The sequence below is a fragment of the Aulonocara stuartgranti genome (genome assembly GCF_965226115.1).
Source record: "Aulonocara stuartgranti genome assembly, chromosome: 13".
Classification (NCBI taxonomy): domain Eukaryota; kingdom Metazoa; phylum Chordata; class Actinopteri; order Cichliformes; family Cichlidae; genus Aulonocara; species Aulonocara stuartgranti.
This window is the reverse complement of record NC_138949.1, coordinates 9809945-9828432: the sequence shown is the minus strand read 5'-3', so window position 1 is coordinate 9828432 and position 18488 is coordinate 9809945. Positions and strand designations below refer to the sequence as shown.

General features: G+C 40.1%; 1 long non-coding RNA gene across 2 annotated transcripts in view; it reads left to right on the top strand.

Moving 5' to 3' along the window:
* Positions 1 to 2919: 2919 nt before the first annotated feature.
* The window catches only part of LOC309720936, a 92693-nt gene continuing 77124 nt past the window's right edge, over positions 2920 to 18488 (top strand). For both annotated transcript variants that reach the window (XR_014280607.1, XR_014280608.1), the window contains exons 1-2: positions 2920 to 3635; positions 5590 to 5662. This is a non-coding gene — a long non-coding RNA (uncharacterized lncRNA). The remainder of the gene's footprint in view (positions 3636 to 5589; positions 5663 to 18488) is intronic.

The following is an 18488-nucleotide window of genomic DNA, read 5'->3' as shown; positions in this document are numbered from 1 at the left end:
CTGGTGACTTGCTTAATTTTTTTTTTTTTTTTTTTTTTTTTTTTGAGTCGCATCAAAAGCCCGTAATGGTGAATAAATTAGGATTTTATGTGTTGTGAGTCTCTTTTGCAGTAGATCTGTTTAATCCATCAGTGCAGCTCAAATCTGATGCAAATCTTCCATAAAGTGGATCGCTGTCTCTTCCATTTGACACCTGTCCTGTGGATAAAATACAAGCCACTCTCAATTAACTGATCTCGCTGGCAGTTGAACTACAATTAGTGTTTCTAATTGCGCTGATTTGTGTCAGAGCTTTTGTTTTCTTCCTGCTCAAAGCGTCGCTTCCCTTTGTTCTGGAGAAATTCCCATGCCCTCCAGGCGAAAGAGAGAAGTGGCATCATCTGACAACTGAGTAGCGAGATTGCTTTTAAAAACTGCACTTTCATTTGCCTATGTGTGCAACAGCGCTGTGTGAAATCTTTTGGGAAAAACACTTGTGGTGTTTACCAGCCGATGGCTTTTGTAAGAGGCGGTTCGCTTCCCTGTCTCCCCGCCATGTAGCTGGTTAAAACGCAACCTCTCCCTCGTCACCTCAGCCTGACGGTGCATCTCCAGCAGTGCACCAGGTGCCAGTCCACACCACCACAGCACCACCTTGGAGCTGACAATAGAAGCTGCATACAGTGAAAATAACAGACACCAGTAATATAATAAACGTTACAGGTGAAATGGCAGCACAGTCACCTGTGTTGGCTTAGTCACTGAATTTTGAGACTAAATTTAAGCTGGCTCTTGTCATTTAGACACTACCATAATGTCATAATGTTAAATTATAGGTAACAGAAGTTGCATCATACATAATAAATCTATTTTTTTCTTTAATGTTTATTAACTTGTAGTCTGCCTTGACAGACACTGGACATAAAAAAGCATGTAATTGGGGCTTTATGTAGGTGTCACCTGTTGTATTTATAAGCTAATTGGCATGCTCATTGTCATCCTTACACATTCATCAACAGATTGAATTTCCCTGATCCCATCTTTTGTGCGGTGGTGGCACGTGTCATCTGAGTGCCTACTAGACTGAAGCCCCATTAGTTCATTGTGCGTTATATCATATGGCTGTAATTTGAGGAAATATCTAACAAACGTGTTATGCAAGGTTCTGTGGGCGCAGGAGTGCCCTCAGCGTGCCAGAAAGGGCCACCCACAGGTCACCTGCGCACCCCTTTAAATATGGATGGGCGTCAAAGCGGGGATCAGTGTCACCCTGCACGCGTCTGTGAATGGAAGTGCCTCAGGCAATCATGGAGAAACTTATATGACAAGAAATTCAGCAGATGGATGAGGTGTTTTAGGGGAAAAACCAGACCTATTTGGGCAGCTGGCTTGAACTAGCTGCGTGATCGGGGGCCAGATGTCAAGGTCAACCCCCTCCAGCTCCCAAGAGAATCAGACCCCACCTGCTCATCAAGCGTAGGACCCTTTGTTGCTGGATAGTTAACAATTTGCATAGGTGCTTGAGATAAATCAGGTGTCAAACACGCTGTGGATCCCTGTGTTGAGCATTGTGTTGATGGCATTGTCTTCCTCTGATAGCTGCCACGCGTCTGGTATCAGGTGAACAAAGCCAGATGACAACCAGAGCAAAGAGAAACCTATCAAGAGTGAAGCGCAAGCAAGTGTGAAGGTGAAGGAAGAGAACTCATTTAACTGCAAAAGTGATGCAGTGACATTAAATAAACATATATTAACCTCTAATATAATAGACACGTTTAAAATGAACTTCCCAAAGAAGAATCAACAGAAACTTTAAAATCCTTCATTCCCACAGCTATTAGGTCAGCTATCACTAACCATTTTAATTTAGGTTAATATTTTTATAATTGTTATGATTTATTGTTGTTTGCTTTTAAAGACTAAGTTGTGTGGGTAAGCTAGAAATAAATTCCCCCTTTTTGGGATTAGGTCATTCTGAATATATACGCTCACTGGACACTTTATCAGGTACGCTTTGCTAGTACCAGGTTGGATCCTCTTTTTCCTTCAGAACTGCATACATTTTTTGTGCACAGGTTCAACAAAGTGCTGGAGACATCCCTCAGAGGATTTTGGTCTATATAAAGGGACAGACATGGTCAGCAACAATACTCAGGTAGGCTGTGGAGTTTAAATGATGCTCAGTTGGTACTAAAGGGTCCAAAGCATGGCAATGAAGCATCCCCAAGAAAACATCAACTGTCAATACAAGGCAGGATGGATCCATATTATGTTGTTTATGACAAATTCTGCCTTTACCATTAAAGTATTCAGACCTGACAATGTTGTTCCAGTTTTCTGTTGTACAGTTTTGGCGTCTGTATTGTCATTGTAGTGTTTTTACCTGAAAGGAGTGGCACCCAGGTCTTCTTCTACTGTAGCCATCTGCTTCAAGCTTTGATGTGCTGTGCATTCAGAGATGCTCTTCTGCATACCTCGGTTGAAAAGAGTCGTTATTTGAGTTACTGTTGCCCTCCTATCAGCTGGAAGAAGTGTGGTCATTGTCCTCTGACATCAACATAGAACTGCTGCTCAGGTCTTATTTTGTCTTTTTCAGACCCTTTCTGTGCAAACCTCAGAGATGGGTGTGTGGGGGAAAAACCCAGCAGAGAACAGTTTATGAGATACTCATACAGGCAACCGACAATCATGCCATGTTCAAAGCTAATTATATTACCTTTCCTCCCCATTCTGATGCTCGATTTTAACGTCAGCAGGTCGACTTGATCATGTCTACATGTCTGCTCATAAGATACTTGCGTTTATGAGCGGTTGAACAGGTGGACCTAAAAAAGTGGCCGGCGAGTTTACCCCCCACGCCATGTTTTCAAGCATGTCTCTCTTTTTCTTCTCCATCAGGTATTTAAGTTTGTATTTCTAACAGTTGAATGAATTTGTGTACTTCAGTTTTCAAGTGCTTCCTCTCAGATTTAGCTAACCTTACAGTTTATTTCATCTAATTTCATTATCATTTACTTATACAACCAAGCTCTGCGTCATAACATATGCACCAGATGGTATCCGGTTGTTAAGTCTGACGTCACTAGTCGTGTCTGGGCCTAAACTCCGCTGCAGGTCCATATATCAAACGATCACTATGGCATTACTGAGAGTTGAAAAACTGTCTAAAGTCTTTCATCTTTAATAAAATGATCAGCGTTCTGCTCTACCAGGTGTAACAATTGAGTTTAACATCCAGGCATCCATGAAAACGGAATTTATGACATTTAACGGAATTAGAAGTTAGCAGGGCGTTAGCTCGCTAGCTTCTATCTAAATACAATATAGCATGTCCTGACTGCGGGGTTGTGGAAACAAATTAAAACGTACAGCTCTGTTATCACTTCCAACATAAATGAAGACAGAAAACTAAACAGCAGTGACATTTGTAGGGTGACTGAAGTTGGTCTAGCTGGTATATAATGATGTGCTACGTGACCGCTAGCAACACAGCTATGTTAGCATAATATAAACAAGCTAACTTTTTTTTCCACTCGATAAAAGTTAACGTGAGTGTTCTCGGTGGTCAGGAACAAATGTAATCGCATGGCAGGATGCTGTAAAAGGACCAAACTTCAGCCAGGAGAACAACTGAGATAATCCATCCACAATACGAGGTTAGTCATTCATATACTGCTGCATGGGCTGGGCTGTAGTTACATCCTAAGGTTTTAAAAACTGAGCTTAAATAAATGATTAGTGGTAATAAAAGCCGAGGGAGGTCAACGGTGATCACTGACTGTTTTAGGAGCTTTTTGAGATTAAATAGAAGAAAATACATAACATTAAACATGTTAACGACACAAAAGCCATATTAAACGCAGACTACTTTAGACCCGGAAGTAGGATTCGTCACGTCATCACTTAACGACCGGATAGTATCTGGTGAAATTATTCTGTAAATATAGCTAGCTGCTAGATAACTAATTGATAGCTTGTTAATATAGCTAATTTCCCGATTAGCATCAGCTAATTTAGTTTAGCAGGTAAACTTTAATTTTACCTGTGCCTTGTGAGGACCACTTGGAATCCTTTTATTACATTAAAAAAAATTTATGTTATTTATTTATTTATGTTAGACTTACCTTTTTGTAGGCTATGAAAGCAACTGGTCTCTTCACTGCCTCAGCAGTAAGTGGCACTTGGAAACTGCAGACTTCCATCAGCACACTACATGTTTGCATGTAATCATTTTTAGCCTGCAGTTGGCATCCGAAATAACATGTGGAAGCATCAAGTCAGTGATGAGGAACTTGATAATTGAATTTTCGTGTTGTTACCAGGGAAAACACACCATAAACGCTGTGTTGCATTCAGTTGTTGTGTTTATAATTTGTAACCATTAAATCTTACATATAATTCTGCTTGGAATTAAGTTAAACATCTTTTAATCTGAAACAGTGTCTATCAGTTTCCTGTTATTACTGTGTGGTATTTTGCAAAGTTCACTTTCTAACCATGATTTGCGATCGTCACAGCAGGCTAACCCAAAAGCAGGCAGGCTGCTCGCTGGATAGATCACATTAGAACTTCACTGCTATAGCTCTGCAAAGCCATGCTAAAACTGGAGTAATACAATCAATCAATCAGTCATCTCCTGACTTCACAGCACAGGAGAGCTCTGCTGGAATGCGGCTAAGCTGCAGATGTACCAGCCAAATTACTCCAGAGGGGAATTACCAGGCCATAAATCCAGACGTCAGGAGGATGGTTGTAGCCTATTTCACGGTTTAAAAAAAAAAAATCATGCAACTTGTTTTCACAACTCCATAAAAAGGTCTGGCTGTGCAGAGCTCAAACTTATCTTGGCCAACAGATCTAAACATGTTTGCATCCAAACATGGCTTCAGATCACAGGGACTTTAAACATCCTCAGAATCTGCTGTCGTTCACCATGTCCTGACAGGCCCTTTAAAGTGAATGATCTGCAGCGTGACAAACAGAACAGCTAATAACCATCTCCTGCTCATTCATAATCTGCTATAAATCTGGGGTCCTGTAGATACAGGCTTAGTTATTACGTGTTGTAAAAGGCCCTTTCAGACTAAACATCTCCATCCTCAAGTGTTAAATATCCATCATCGTTACGTGTTTGTTAGTGAATCTAATTGGCTTTAGGAAAAACACATGATCCTTTCACCTATTTCAATTGTGCAGTTCTCATGTGAGTAGCAGGCAAACAACAGGCATACAGTCTAGTCAACACCACACAGTAACTACTGGCAACAGATTGTTGGCAGGTACCGGGCTTCATTATTGCTAATTAAGATGTATAAATATGCTGTCTGGCACTTTCCATCAAACTCAAAAAGTGCCAAGGTAGACAAGGTGAGGGCACGAGTACTGGTAGTGATGTTGCAGTGTGTACTCTGTGGGCACACTTCAGCTCAGCTGGCATACATCTGACTGATGCCTTCATGTGCCAGCAGCTAAACAAGCCCTGGTTTGAGGGGAGAGTGTTGCACATTTTAGGCTGAGCTAAGCAAAGTCTGCCAATGTCTTAGAGAGTCTGGCTTCACGGTGCCTCACACAGAGCACCTTGTTGAGACGCGTTGCCCGGTCTTCTTACAGATGATGGCAGTGGACGGTTTACAGGAGGAGGCATGGCCGGGAGCAGGTGACATCACAGCACACCAGCGTGATAGTGAGTTCTAACCTGTTACTTTAATAAACCACAACTCAGTCTGCTTATTGATTTGAGGCTTGCTTAGACATTTTAGAGATTTAACACTGGTTTGCCTGTCATCGCTTTCAATTTAGTTTGACATAATTATTTCTAAATTTCTCTAAATTTCATTGCTATGTAAAGCAACACATTTTTAAGGTTTGTCAACAGTAGTATTTTGGAATAGTTTCAGGATCTAGGTTAGAATGCTTTCCAGAATACCATGAATATTTGTTAGTTCATACACAGTGATTAATTGTGATAAAAACCAAAACAAAATCAGTATAAGATGGGACCTTCATGGCTTCTAATTAGAAAGAAAGTGTACTTTTATTGATCCCTGTGGGGAAATTCCTCTCTCCATTTAACCCATTCACTCAGTGGGCAGCCATTGGGTGCCCGGGGAGCAGTGTGTGAGGATGGTACCTTGCTTAGGGGTACCTCAGGGTGGCTGTTCAGGGGAATCGAACCCCCGACCTGCCGATCATGGGGCCACCACTCTACCTACTGAGCTATCCCTGCCCAGTTTAGATTAATTAGCACCAGATTAATTAGCACCAGCTCTTGTAAATATAAGTACTTACAGCTTTGACCAAAAAGGTGACCCATGTGATTATAAAGAGACAACTAGCAAAGTGTTAGGTTATGTAGGTAGTCTCTACTGGCACCAAAAAACAAGATGGCGACAGTCAAAAGACTCAAATTGAGTCCATACGGGGCTGTTTGCCACAATTCTTTGTGCTGTGACACAAATGTGACCTCAATCTTTTATACACAAAGATGACAAATAGTTTATAACTTTAAAAAAAAGGGAGCAACACCTTGCTAAATCTTGCTCACAAACCTTCTTCCTGCTTGACCTCATGGGAAAAGAAAGAAAGCGTTTGGTTTTGGTCGCAAGTGAGCCATTTGCCAACCCCTCTGCTTTCTTGGAAAGGAAAGAATCAGGTTTGCGGTACATTTTTGTACCAGGAGACACCAGGGAAGAGCAGGCATCAGAACTGGACTGGTCACCTGATTTTTCTACTGGTTCTTTTGTCTTTTGACTTCTTTTTTAAGATGCGCAGTATATGACTAATAATGAACTTTTAAAGTCAGAACAAAAAGCATACCCTCTGGATTTAATTCTGTGTGGCTTCCTATTGTTGGTGCCAGTGTCTCCTGGGGTTCTCCTTTTACACATATTTGCAAATGTGTTTTTGCAGACATCCAGGGAGCTTCCACTTGTGCGTGCAATGTAACCTCTCTTCATCCTACACATACCACAGACGGCTCTGTGACATGTTCTCAAAGTTTGGCTGCTGAGATGAATATTTTACATTATCCAGTGGGTGATAAGGTTTTTTCTAAACGAGTTAGGTGTATTATCCATGATCTTTTATTTATTTTTAACCAGACTTGAGCACTCCAAACCAAGTCATGTAGTTCTGCCCTAATAATTCAGATTTTGGCTTGCATTTTACTGAAACCTCTCTATACAACATGTTTGACAAGGACAGTTCTATAAATGAGGGTCACTGAAGAAAGCCTGTTATTCCTCCATGGTGACTAATTAGGAAAAAAATAACAATTAACCAATTGACCAATTAATAACAATCCTCTAATCTACAAAAAGTGATCATCAGGAAAGATCTATTGATGTTTCTTTTTGCTGTGAAAAGAGAAGCTCCATGGGCGTTCTGCACCAAACGAGATTTAAAAGGTCTTAAATCTAATTAATCTGAGATAAATAATGGTTTATGTCGTTACAAAATTGCTCATAGAGAGGATTACAATACCATAACATGCAAAGTAATAAGTTTTAATGAAAGGCGTTGAAATGTCTGTCTCCAGCCTCATTCTCTCTGTTGGGTCTTCGCTCAGTAACTGCGAGCATTTACCTTGCACACTCATGTATACACACACAACCTCATTTTAGCATTTATTTTCAGTTAATATGTGCCTATTTACATGTGAATTTAGTGGCTGATAAGATGATATTAATCCTTAAATATAGAAGGGTGTTACTTCCGAGGCTCATAAAAAAAATCTTTGGAAACTAATGATTCAAGTTCCTCACATTAGCTCCCTAGCACTGGATGTAAGCCTTAAAGATGGCATCATCAGTCACCAGATAAAGTATATCGCTAGAATATAGTATATGTTGGGGGGAATCTTTTAACGTGTCTTTAGAATAAACCAATGAGAGCATGGTTCACAACTCCGTGTGCTCAGTTTGGCAAGATGTTCCTCTTTCCTACCACATGACCCCTCCATAGTTACAGGTTACTGACACTTCTTTTTCTAATAACTGGCTTCACCTCTAAAATAGATAATCCTAAAACGCAGCTTTTCAGCTGACTTGTAACCAGTCAGATTTGCTGTAAAAGTCGAGTCTCACATAAACTTTATGCAACACAAAACCAACATGTCAGTGTTTCGTAATCCTCGCTGCATGCCTTCGAGCACACTAATCACGGTTTGTTTTTCAAATATAACTTCACTGCAGATAATTGTGAAGCACTTCTCCAAACAGCCCAGAGTGTGTGACCAACTGTGCAGCCTCAGCCATATGGACTATCATCATTAGGACTGTGCATGTTCTTTTTCCAGCCTCCAGTATTATGGAATGTCTCCACTGTTTTCAAAGTGTCACATAGCTGCATGAAGACCTATCAAACCTTGGCTGGTGAGAAGCCCGCTAGCCTCTATGGACTCCTTTGTAGGGGGGTAAAACGCTCGCAATTTGCAAGTGAGATGAGTTGTCAAGCTTTGGAGACATGCAGGTGGCTCAATTTGTCTCCCTGTTTTGATATTGCTGAAACTCAGAGGATTGGCAAAGCGCTGGTAAAAAACTACAAGTCTTGGGTTCAGGAGTTGCTGCAATTAATTATGTCGCCCAAGTTTTGACACCCATAACATTATGCTGTCACTCCCTCGGAGAGATGACGCTGATGTCTTTATCCCATGAATGTAATTGCCGGATGTCTTTTACTCTCCACAGCAACCCGAGGAAAAAAAATGGGCTGACATGTTTGATAAAACTTTGATCTGGCTCACATAAAACACTAGCTAATGCATTGTGGAAACATCAAAACCAAGGGCTTGACTTCTCTTAACTGTGTGATGCATTCACTTAACACTTGTTACGTCTGAGGAAAGACAAACAAGTGAGATATTAACGTAATACTCCGTGACATTTTTATATACATAAATGTCGGTTTAGTCGTTTCCAGGCAGAACTACTACAAGAAAACCATGAATCAGAGTGGAGCCTTGGTACGGCTTGAGTCTAAAGGTGCACAGGAAGTGAGATGTTGTCAGGTTTTAGTGTAGATTTAGAGTATCAAAGTCAGTTTATGAAAGCAAAAAAGATAAAAATGAAAAATTGTCCAACTGTTTGTTGGTGAAAATATTAATTTGACTGGAGGAATTAGGTTTTACCCATATTTGGTAATTGTTGCATTAAGAAAATAATCATTATTATTAACTGTCACACTAGTTTGCAGGAAACCTTAAGTTTAATGCCAACTTTAAAGATCTACGTAAGAATGGAGGAAAGCTGCTGCCGTATAGTGTTTCAATTTCACTGCCTTTGAATAACAAAGTATTTGACGTTTAAGTTAGACTTGAGCTTGAGCTACAGCTTTCTGTAGGCCTTAGCAACCCCGTGATGATGTTGCTCAGATTGCAAAGAAGTTTAAATGAAATTATCGTGGTCGTTTCAGTTACACTGTGTTTAGATTTTGACTGTTGTTGAATTTTGAAGCTGTTTCCATTATTTCTGTAGCTGAGAACAATGATAAGATTTCTCCAGGACCAGGATTCCCTTGATGACAGGTTCTTCTTCAGAGCGTTTGTTAACACTCCTAAATACAGCAGCATTCCCAAAGTCACGCGAACCAAAGAGCAGGTAAGAAAAAAATCCTCTATTCAGGGCACATGGAAAACAATTATACTGTAATATACATCGCGTCGTCAGTCCATCAATGTTTTGCTTTAAGACTATTTTAACAGCATCCCGCATTTGAAGCGATTGTATTCAGCATGATTATCATGGCATGGAGGTGTTTTGAGAAGACAGCAGTAGTAGAGAAGTTAGGCTAGGTGGTGGTTCGTCTGGGGGTATGAAGTTGGAACATGCAGTTCCCTCTCTTCGAGCGGTGAACCAGAACCAAGTGGAGTGAGGCTGGCAGGCCACAAGAGCACCATTGTTCTTCACATTAATCAAACTGAGGAAGGGCAGGTAGCATTTCCCCAGCCCACCCTACATGTACACCCTGCCAACCTCCATGAATGGACTGCTTTTTTAGCTGGCAGCGATTGGCCATCGGAGCTCCGAGAGGATGTGTGTCTGTTTAATTAGTGTGATGAGCTCAGCGGAGTTTATGTGCAGTGTCGGACACCAGGTATTAACCCCTCGAGTTTGACCCTGTGAGGGGGGCGGCCGACCTCACTCTTGACATCTTTCTTTCCACTGTTCTCGCTTTCCTTCTCTTCATTAGAAAAAGGCAGATTAGACAGGGGAAAGGCAAAGTAGAAGAGGGGGAGACTGGCCCCAACCTCAGCCTCCATTTTTTTTGGTGTTCTTTTTTAGCAGCCCCTATTTGTGGACTCGCACTCAGATGAGGAAATAAATTACCGCTATGATATTTCTAGTGTCATTAGGGTACTGAGGTGTGCTTATCGCTTTTGTGGTATATATGGTGTATATTACGCTTGATGATTTATGTCAAGAATTGAGGTGCAATAGAAACTGTCACAAGTGTGATTTAAACAATCTCAGATTTATGAAAGCAAACCTCTAAGACAAAGATGTTATCTAGATAGTGAAAGACATATTTAAAACCATAATTAGAGCTGTGGTCTTCTTCCCTCTGTATCATAAACAGCTATATAAAAAGACACGTAGATCATTCACTGGCGGCTGCCTCACATACTTGCTGGATGAGAGAGTGCAATGTGTTAACATCACCCAGGGGCACTGTTTTCTAATTCATTTAACCACACCAGTGTTTTCCTAAAAGCTTCTGCTGGCAATTAAAAACCATGAAAAGATACGAAAACATTCTTACCATGCCAGATGCGCTCCACAAAGGTAAAACAACCACTTCAGGCACAATCAAAGCTTAGGATATCACCCTTTATCGGATTATGCACTTTATTAGTTCAGTGGAACAAACACGAGCACTTGAGGGGCATCTACTTTAGGATTTTAATGCCTCCTTTACTCGCAGATGGTTAGTTTGTACAAGAGCAATTAATTAGTCAAACTGTTTTCTGTCTTTCTTATTTTCTGACTAATTGTTCAGAGAAAGTGACGCGGTCGGCGCAGGAGCACACGCCTAAAAGTTAAAGGGCACTTAGAGGTCACTTCCACCGATGAGTTATGGTAATGATTTAGGAAACAAGTTTGAATTAATTCCATAAATGGCTAATTTGTTAAACCATCTGGCAATCATTTTAAAGCTTTTAGCTCAGTCCAGCTTGGGATTTTTATAGGATTACGGCATAAGGACATCCTATAAGCATATTATGCAAGCAACTGCAGTGCATGGCAGAGTGAGAGGTAAGGGAAGAGGTCATTTTTTTATGTGACTTTGTAGTCAAATTAACTTTAAGTAAATATATCCTTCCTACTGATAAACCAGAACATGCTAAAACTGAATCCCATTTTTTTTTGTGAGTTGTTGTTGTCAAAGGGTATGTAAGACTCTGGGTTGTATTTATTAATATCACCCTTGGTACTAAGGGAGTGCGGAACAAAGAGCTGGAGTCACAGCATGTCAGCTCTCTAAAAGGCGCTGTTTGCTGCACCCCCTCTGAAAACACTTTATTAATTGGATTTAGATATTTGCAAAATGATCTATTTAATGGGATTACCACTCGTATAATGATCTTATTTATGAGGGAAGCAATCCAAGCTTTGAGGCAGGCTGATAATGCATTTCCAGCTCTTTGGCAGTTAATGTTGTGTTACAAGGGGAGATAAAGTTGAAGTCCCATTGTAAATGAATAGGTAAGTTAGCCCGGTGAAATGGAGCTGGTGTGGTGGCAGGTCAGACGGGCTTGAGTAGCTGCACTCGCATTCCAGAGCCCTGTCTGGACTGTAGGCTCAGTCCTGCTGAACTCCTTACAAGTTCAAGGCAGACGTAAAGAGCGAAGGAGGAGGGGATGGAGACAGATAGAGCCCCCCCCCCCTCTTCTTACCTCAGCAGCATAATGGCTCTTTCTTACATCTTTATCCACTTCAATATCTCGCTGAAGCTTTTACAGACCCCGTTTCCACTTAAATGCCTGAAGGTAATGTCTTACCTTTCCCTCTGCTGTCCTCTCCGTGCCAGGAAAATTGATTTAATCTAGTCAACGACAGTACCGGTATCAGACACTCTGCGTGCATATATATATATTTTTTTTAGACAAAATATCACAAAGCGAATATTTGCAGTTGTTTATTGTGGCTCTTTAAATGGATGTTTCGTGTTTGCCAAGACATTTAAGCTGTTGGATGATTTCCCTCATGGAGGTTTTAGCTCCGTTTGTATCTTTTCATGTAGTGTTGAGCCACTAATGCAGGAGAAAAAATAAGTGTGTATGTAAATGCTCGTCTTTTCTGCAGAGCTCACAGACTTTAAAACATTACCATTTCAATATAACACTTGATTTATATGTGCTTAAAAAAATAGGTTATAATCTTTTACTTTAAAAGGATGTATTCTCAAATGAGATTATGTTAATAGACTGTAATTTGCATAAAACGGGTGGAAATATTAAACCAGATTAAAAATTCAGAATATTTAAGAGTTTTATCCATGCTGTTAGTCAACAAATATATTCATTTTCCTGGAGAATATTAGAGCCTAAATGTGACATTCTAAAAAAAAATATAAATAAAAACACACACACACGCAGAAAGTAATAATTCCTTCAGCGAGTTTGCTTGATGTACCCATGAGGACTTAGAGGAACAGCTCCTGTGAGGTAAACTATTACTTTATGTGTCCCGTTCGTGCTGTTCAGCCTAGTGTGATTTTAGGGTCTTTTGAGCATTAGTCTCAGATGAAGGCTGAGGCACAATGTGAGGCTTGCGACAAAGAGTGCCCTCACAGGCCTCCATTCAAGACATTAATCTGCAGACAAGTGTCTTTTTTGTGTCTCGGAGTCTTATTTTCATCGCCATCAATTTAGTACACAGATTGAAAGTGAATCAGGCTGCGCTCTCAAGTTCCACACGCTCAGTCCCTCCACCTCCCTTCCTCAAAAGGTCAGCCAGACTTTTTCTTTACATTTAAGAACGATGCTTTAAATGTAAACATAAATAAAATTAAAAAAAAGCCAAACACAATATATACTTTAGTAACTATGTGAATAATCCAGTGTGTTGTAGAAAAATGATATTCGTTTGCAATTACATAACAAAACCAATATTAAATATTAAACATGAAATAATAATAATAATAATAATAATAATAATAATAAAAGTAAGAAGGAAAATAATAATAGTAATAATAATGAAATGATAACTGTACTATATATGAATATATAAATACACATACATCCTGTAATGTTGTAAGATGTATGTGCACCGTGCAGTATATGTCTTAAAAATATGTACATAATAAAATGCATATATACCAACACACCACCCAATACATAATCATCAGTACTGCACTTTCAAATCTACATGTAAGACATAGAAAGGAGAGTAAACAGTCTCTTAGCTCAAATAAAAATGATCCTGAAAAACATTCAGCGTTCCTCTCACCCCATTTTAATGGTGTATTGATAATGAACAGCCATTTTTGGAATTATTCGAGTGCCTTTTTAAATATTAAATAATTATTTTTTCTTTTTAACCCTATGTCTAAATTTTATTTTGCCATGTTTATTATATTTTATTGCTGCTATTGTTCTTGTGTTATTGTAAGGTGACCTTGAAGGTCTTAAAGGCGCCTATAAATAAAATGTATTATTATTATTATTATTATTATTATTATTATTAGCTCAGTATTGTATTGCCCTAGGAGCATTATTTTAACAGTGATCCGCAGCAGTTTTAGGTGTTAGCACACTTTCAGCCTCATGCTCTGCATAAAAACTTTGATTGAATCCTCAAAAAGAACCACGCACCTTTAAATCTCAATTATAAATTGTACATTCAGACTGTTATCGATCCTTTTTTAGATTAAAGTGTATATTTACTCCCCTTACCTTAGTCTTAAGTGTATATTTATTTCTTACTCTTCCTATATTTATTGTTGGGGTTTTTTGCACTGAATGGAACTGGAGCCTTGTTGTCTCGTCTCTCTATATACTGTACTGTATATAGCAGAGATGACAACAAAGTTTACTTTGACATATCCCATGAGTTAGATGTAATAAATTATAACAGCGCTATGTTACATTTTTACTCGTTTGTTTTGCTTCATCCTGTACACTTGTACTGAAAAAAAAGAAAAAGAACCACAAACAGCTGATAACCTTAAGTGACTTGTGTGAGCCCACCCCTGCAGTGAATCAAATGTGAAACAGCACTGCAGCCCTTATTTGTCATGTACTGCACACTGCCCCTTGTGGTGTACTACAAACTGAGATGGAGATTGTGACTTGGCAGCAAGATCCTCTCTTTGCCCTGAGGCTTACACATTTGTACACTCATTTATTTATTGGTTTATTTGAATAGCTTTGCTATTGTGAACTTTGGATACGTTTTTATTTTCATTTTGTCTTGCTACAATACAGTCCAGAGTGATATTTCTTCCATCTGGCAATGGCCGTTTCTGTGACAGCTTTCCCTGCTTTATGGGGTAGAGTTAAAATTATCTTTACAATATGTTATGCAAAAGAATCCCTCTCATAATAGCCGGGTCAGTAAGACCCCATATTAAATTAGTGTAAAAACCTGACATCCCTTTTCCACCTCATTGTAAATTTGTGAGGCTTTAATCGACTGCAGATGTGTGTGCGTCGCCTCTTCTTTATCAGGGAGTTATTACTTTCTAAATAATAGCTCAATGGGCTGCCCTTAATGCATTTATGAAAGCTGCCTTTCTGACCTGTGCTCAGTTTCTTTAATTGAAGCAAACAGATTTGCTGCATTTTGTGCGTTTTGATGTTCCAAGATTTATGACGTGTCAGCGGCTGAGGTCACTGCCCTATTAGAGATTTATGAAATGCCCACCAGGCACTATTATTCGAGCTCAATAAATCATGCCAGCCATTTTTATTTTATTTTACTAGAATGTGCTATAAGCCCGATCAAATGCATCTATGCGATATGGAGTGTTTTTTATTTAAGATGATTCCAGGGCATCTGCTTGGAAGGCAGCATCGCATTTGTCAGAGCAGAGATGATGTTCATTTTGGGCTTGACTCGTTTAATCACAAAGCATTTATGTTTCCGTATCTTTTGTAGTCACTATGGTGGTAGCCATATGAGAAGTCCCTAATGATACAGCTGCTGTAATCCCCGTAGGCCCCAAAGCCTTTTTATTTCAAATGTGGCAACATAAGAACTCGTCCATTGTAAAGTGGAGCATTGTCCAAACATCCTGCTGGCAGTTTTCCTAAACACTGCTGAATAGAAACATCCAAAATGTAAGAGAAGTGTTGCACTTCCTCACATGAAACCCAAAGTAGCACAAATTAAGTGGAGATCCTTGTGAGGCGTATGTCTTAGATAGGTTCAGGTTGTAGTCTTAAGGTGACGGGGGTTGAAGATGAGTGGTGCAAAGGATGTGGATCAGTTGTTTTTTTATGACTTGCACAGGCTTATAATGTTGGTTCCTTTGATTGGGAGCGGTGGGTGTAAGTGTTGTGTTCTGGTGGGCAGAGACAGTTAATGTCCCAGATCTACAGTATGAATAAAGTCATATTGTGAAGTGTGTGGGCTGATATGCTTGGCAGTCAACCCTGACAAGTAGATTAGCTCTTACTGGGCCACCTCTGAATGGCATGCACACGACTCAAGCGTTTCCAGTCATGGCGCTACATATCAAACATCTAACGCCCAGCAACACAGATGAAAGCACATCAAAACACGGGGAAAAAAACCTAAAAAAACAAAAAAACCTGCTCTATGTTTTGTGGCTTCTCCACAGCTGCAATGGTTAACAGGAGTCAAAAATTGGCATGTCTAAAAAGTGGGATAATGATTATAAATGTGACAGGCTGAAAACTAATTACAATTGTCTCACTGTGTTTTCCAATAATGCCTCTAACATTTCTATAAAACTCATTTAAATCTTCCACAAGTCCAAAATTCAGTCTTGCTCTAAAGCCATTTGGCACATTTTTCTTCAGTTTACATTTAGAGAGGATTAGCTGAAGAGCTGAAAATAATCATGCCAGATGTCTGCTGCAGACTACCTCCCCGGTGGGCATTTGATTTTATTGAGTTTTTATCGAATCTTAAGTGAATACACTCTGGGATCCTCGTAATGCACGGCCTCATGTTGTGAAGTCATGTACGCAAACTGAATATCATGTCACATTTTTACAATAACAGTAAAAAAAAAACAAAAAAAACTCAAACACGCCCTTTGCTCATGTGAATGCATGAGGAGGAGTTCAAACAGTCAGCAACAATCTGTTTATAGCCAAGTTAAACAGACAGCACATAGCTTAACTGGGCAGACTGGTGGAACAAACAGCATTATAAATAAGCCAAATTCAATGACAGGTTTAAACACTAAACCACATCTGTACACTTTATAAAAAGGCATGGTAAATGTCACTGTCTTTGAAATGTGTCTGAAAAATCAGCTGCCGCTCACACCGATTCATTAAAGCTGCGGAGATGATGAACAAATGGAATTAAGGGTTATGAGAATTTTTTTTTGGAGGGGGGGATTTGTGTCTTTCTGGTGTTACAATGGACATATTCAAATTCTGAAAAATATATAATACGTATTCAAATATTGAAAATAAAAAATCGAGCAGTAAAGGCAGGCGTCATATGCCCTGGCCTGTCCTAGATATTTCGCGGTCCTCTGAGACTGCGCCAGTGTTTGTCGGATTTGTTTTTTAACTTTAATGAGCTCCTCTGGAATGCAGTGTCTCCCACATGTCTTGCGGAGGGCGGGGCCTTCTTATTGCTGCCACATGTTAGGCTCCTAGTGACTCTTCCAGGCTTGTGTGGTCAGCCAGTTCAAAGAGCCCAGGCTCATTTGTTATACAACTTTATGTAACAACAAGCCGATGCTTCAGCGTGTCTGAAGAGGCAACAAAGGAATGCCGCCCTTCTCTCTTTCTTTGTCCTAACTGGTTCTGCCCGGAGAGACTTTCATATCATCTGTTTTTCTAATTAGCATGTTTGGTGGACAGTATGGGCTATTGTGCCGCAACGTGCCGCAGAAATCCTTTATTTGAGCCCGCTTGAGCGTTTGAACTCTGACAGTAATGTTTGTTGGATGGCTGTGGTGAACGGTAGTAGTTGATCACTGTCACTGGCAGAGCGGTGCACCGTGCCGCATATGGCAACAATCTGACATGGTAGTCCAGTTGAGGTTATGTGTGACTAGGTGTGGGCCCGCGGATCAAACCGACTCTATCAATTCTTCTGTTAGCCATTTCTATGCAGGAGTCGGCTGCAGATTCACCGCTGGTGGCTGACAGGATATCTCAGCAGGAGAACAAACTCTGGCCTCAGCGAATTCCCTGCTTGCAGTTTAAAGTAATATTTCCACTTATGAAAGACGGTGGAAAGATAAGCTACATGTCAATTGAGCTTCCTGGTCTAATTCTGCGGCACTAACAACAGCTCCGAACTGGCTATCTGCTGCTTAGACGGTAATCAAACCCATGTTCATTTGTTAAAGTGAGGAAAATTGCAGAGGGTTTCGACCACCCTTTGTGCAAATAACCTGTTTTTCGTTTTTCACACATCAATTCCCCAGGGATGTTTTCAGCTTCACTAGACTGGCGTGTCTTCAGGGACCAGGTCCACTGCATGTGCTGGCTAGTAGGCCATTTGCAATAATCTCCTTTTTACCGTTTAGAGGCTAATTATGTAACATTACACCTGCCTTCCTGAGCCTTGGCTCTGGCATAGTACAGAATGAGTTGCTGTTTTTTTTCCTCCCCACTACTCATAGGGGTGGTTAGAGTTTCTTAATGAGATTAGCCCAAAGCTGAAATCTGCTTTGTGTCCCCTTGCTATATGGCAAGATAGTGGATCAGAAGAATCAAAGCTAAGAGGGGGGAATCATTGGAAGATGCAGGCAGTCGACCTCGTTTCTGTCTCCCCACCAACCCCCCTGCGTGTGACTTGGACGGGATTCGCCGCTATCACACATGACATTGTGTGCAAGCTTTGCATAGGAAATATCTTTGTCTCAGTGTGATGTTTGCTTGCTTCGGTGTTTTCGTGCTTTTCCTTTATCTTGCTGTCCAGTTTCTGTTTGCTATTGGATCAAACTTCTCAATAGTAATTTTCAGAATTTAGGACAGATGGGTTGAATATTGAACAAAATTTCAATAAATAAATAAATAAATCCCCCAAAAGGAGCTTTTCCACCAGTCTGGGATATAAACTTGTCTACTTGTGGTTGCTCTCCTACTGTATTTTTGTCTTTTATTAACTCAAAATATCTTCTATTTTACAACAAACTTCTAAGGCCAAGCCTAAACTCGTATTTGTCAGGGACACCATAATGTGCAAGACAGAGTTTTATAAAGTCAGAGCAACACCACCCACTACAGCCCATCCACAATGCGAGCCTTTCTTCCTCTAATTTATTGGGACCCTAATGTCCTTGTGACTTTTAACTCAGACAAAAGATGAAAAACCAACAGTGGAGCCCGGACAGAATAACACACGTGCACA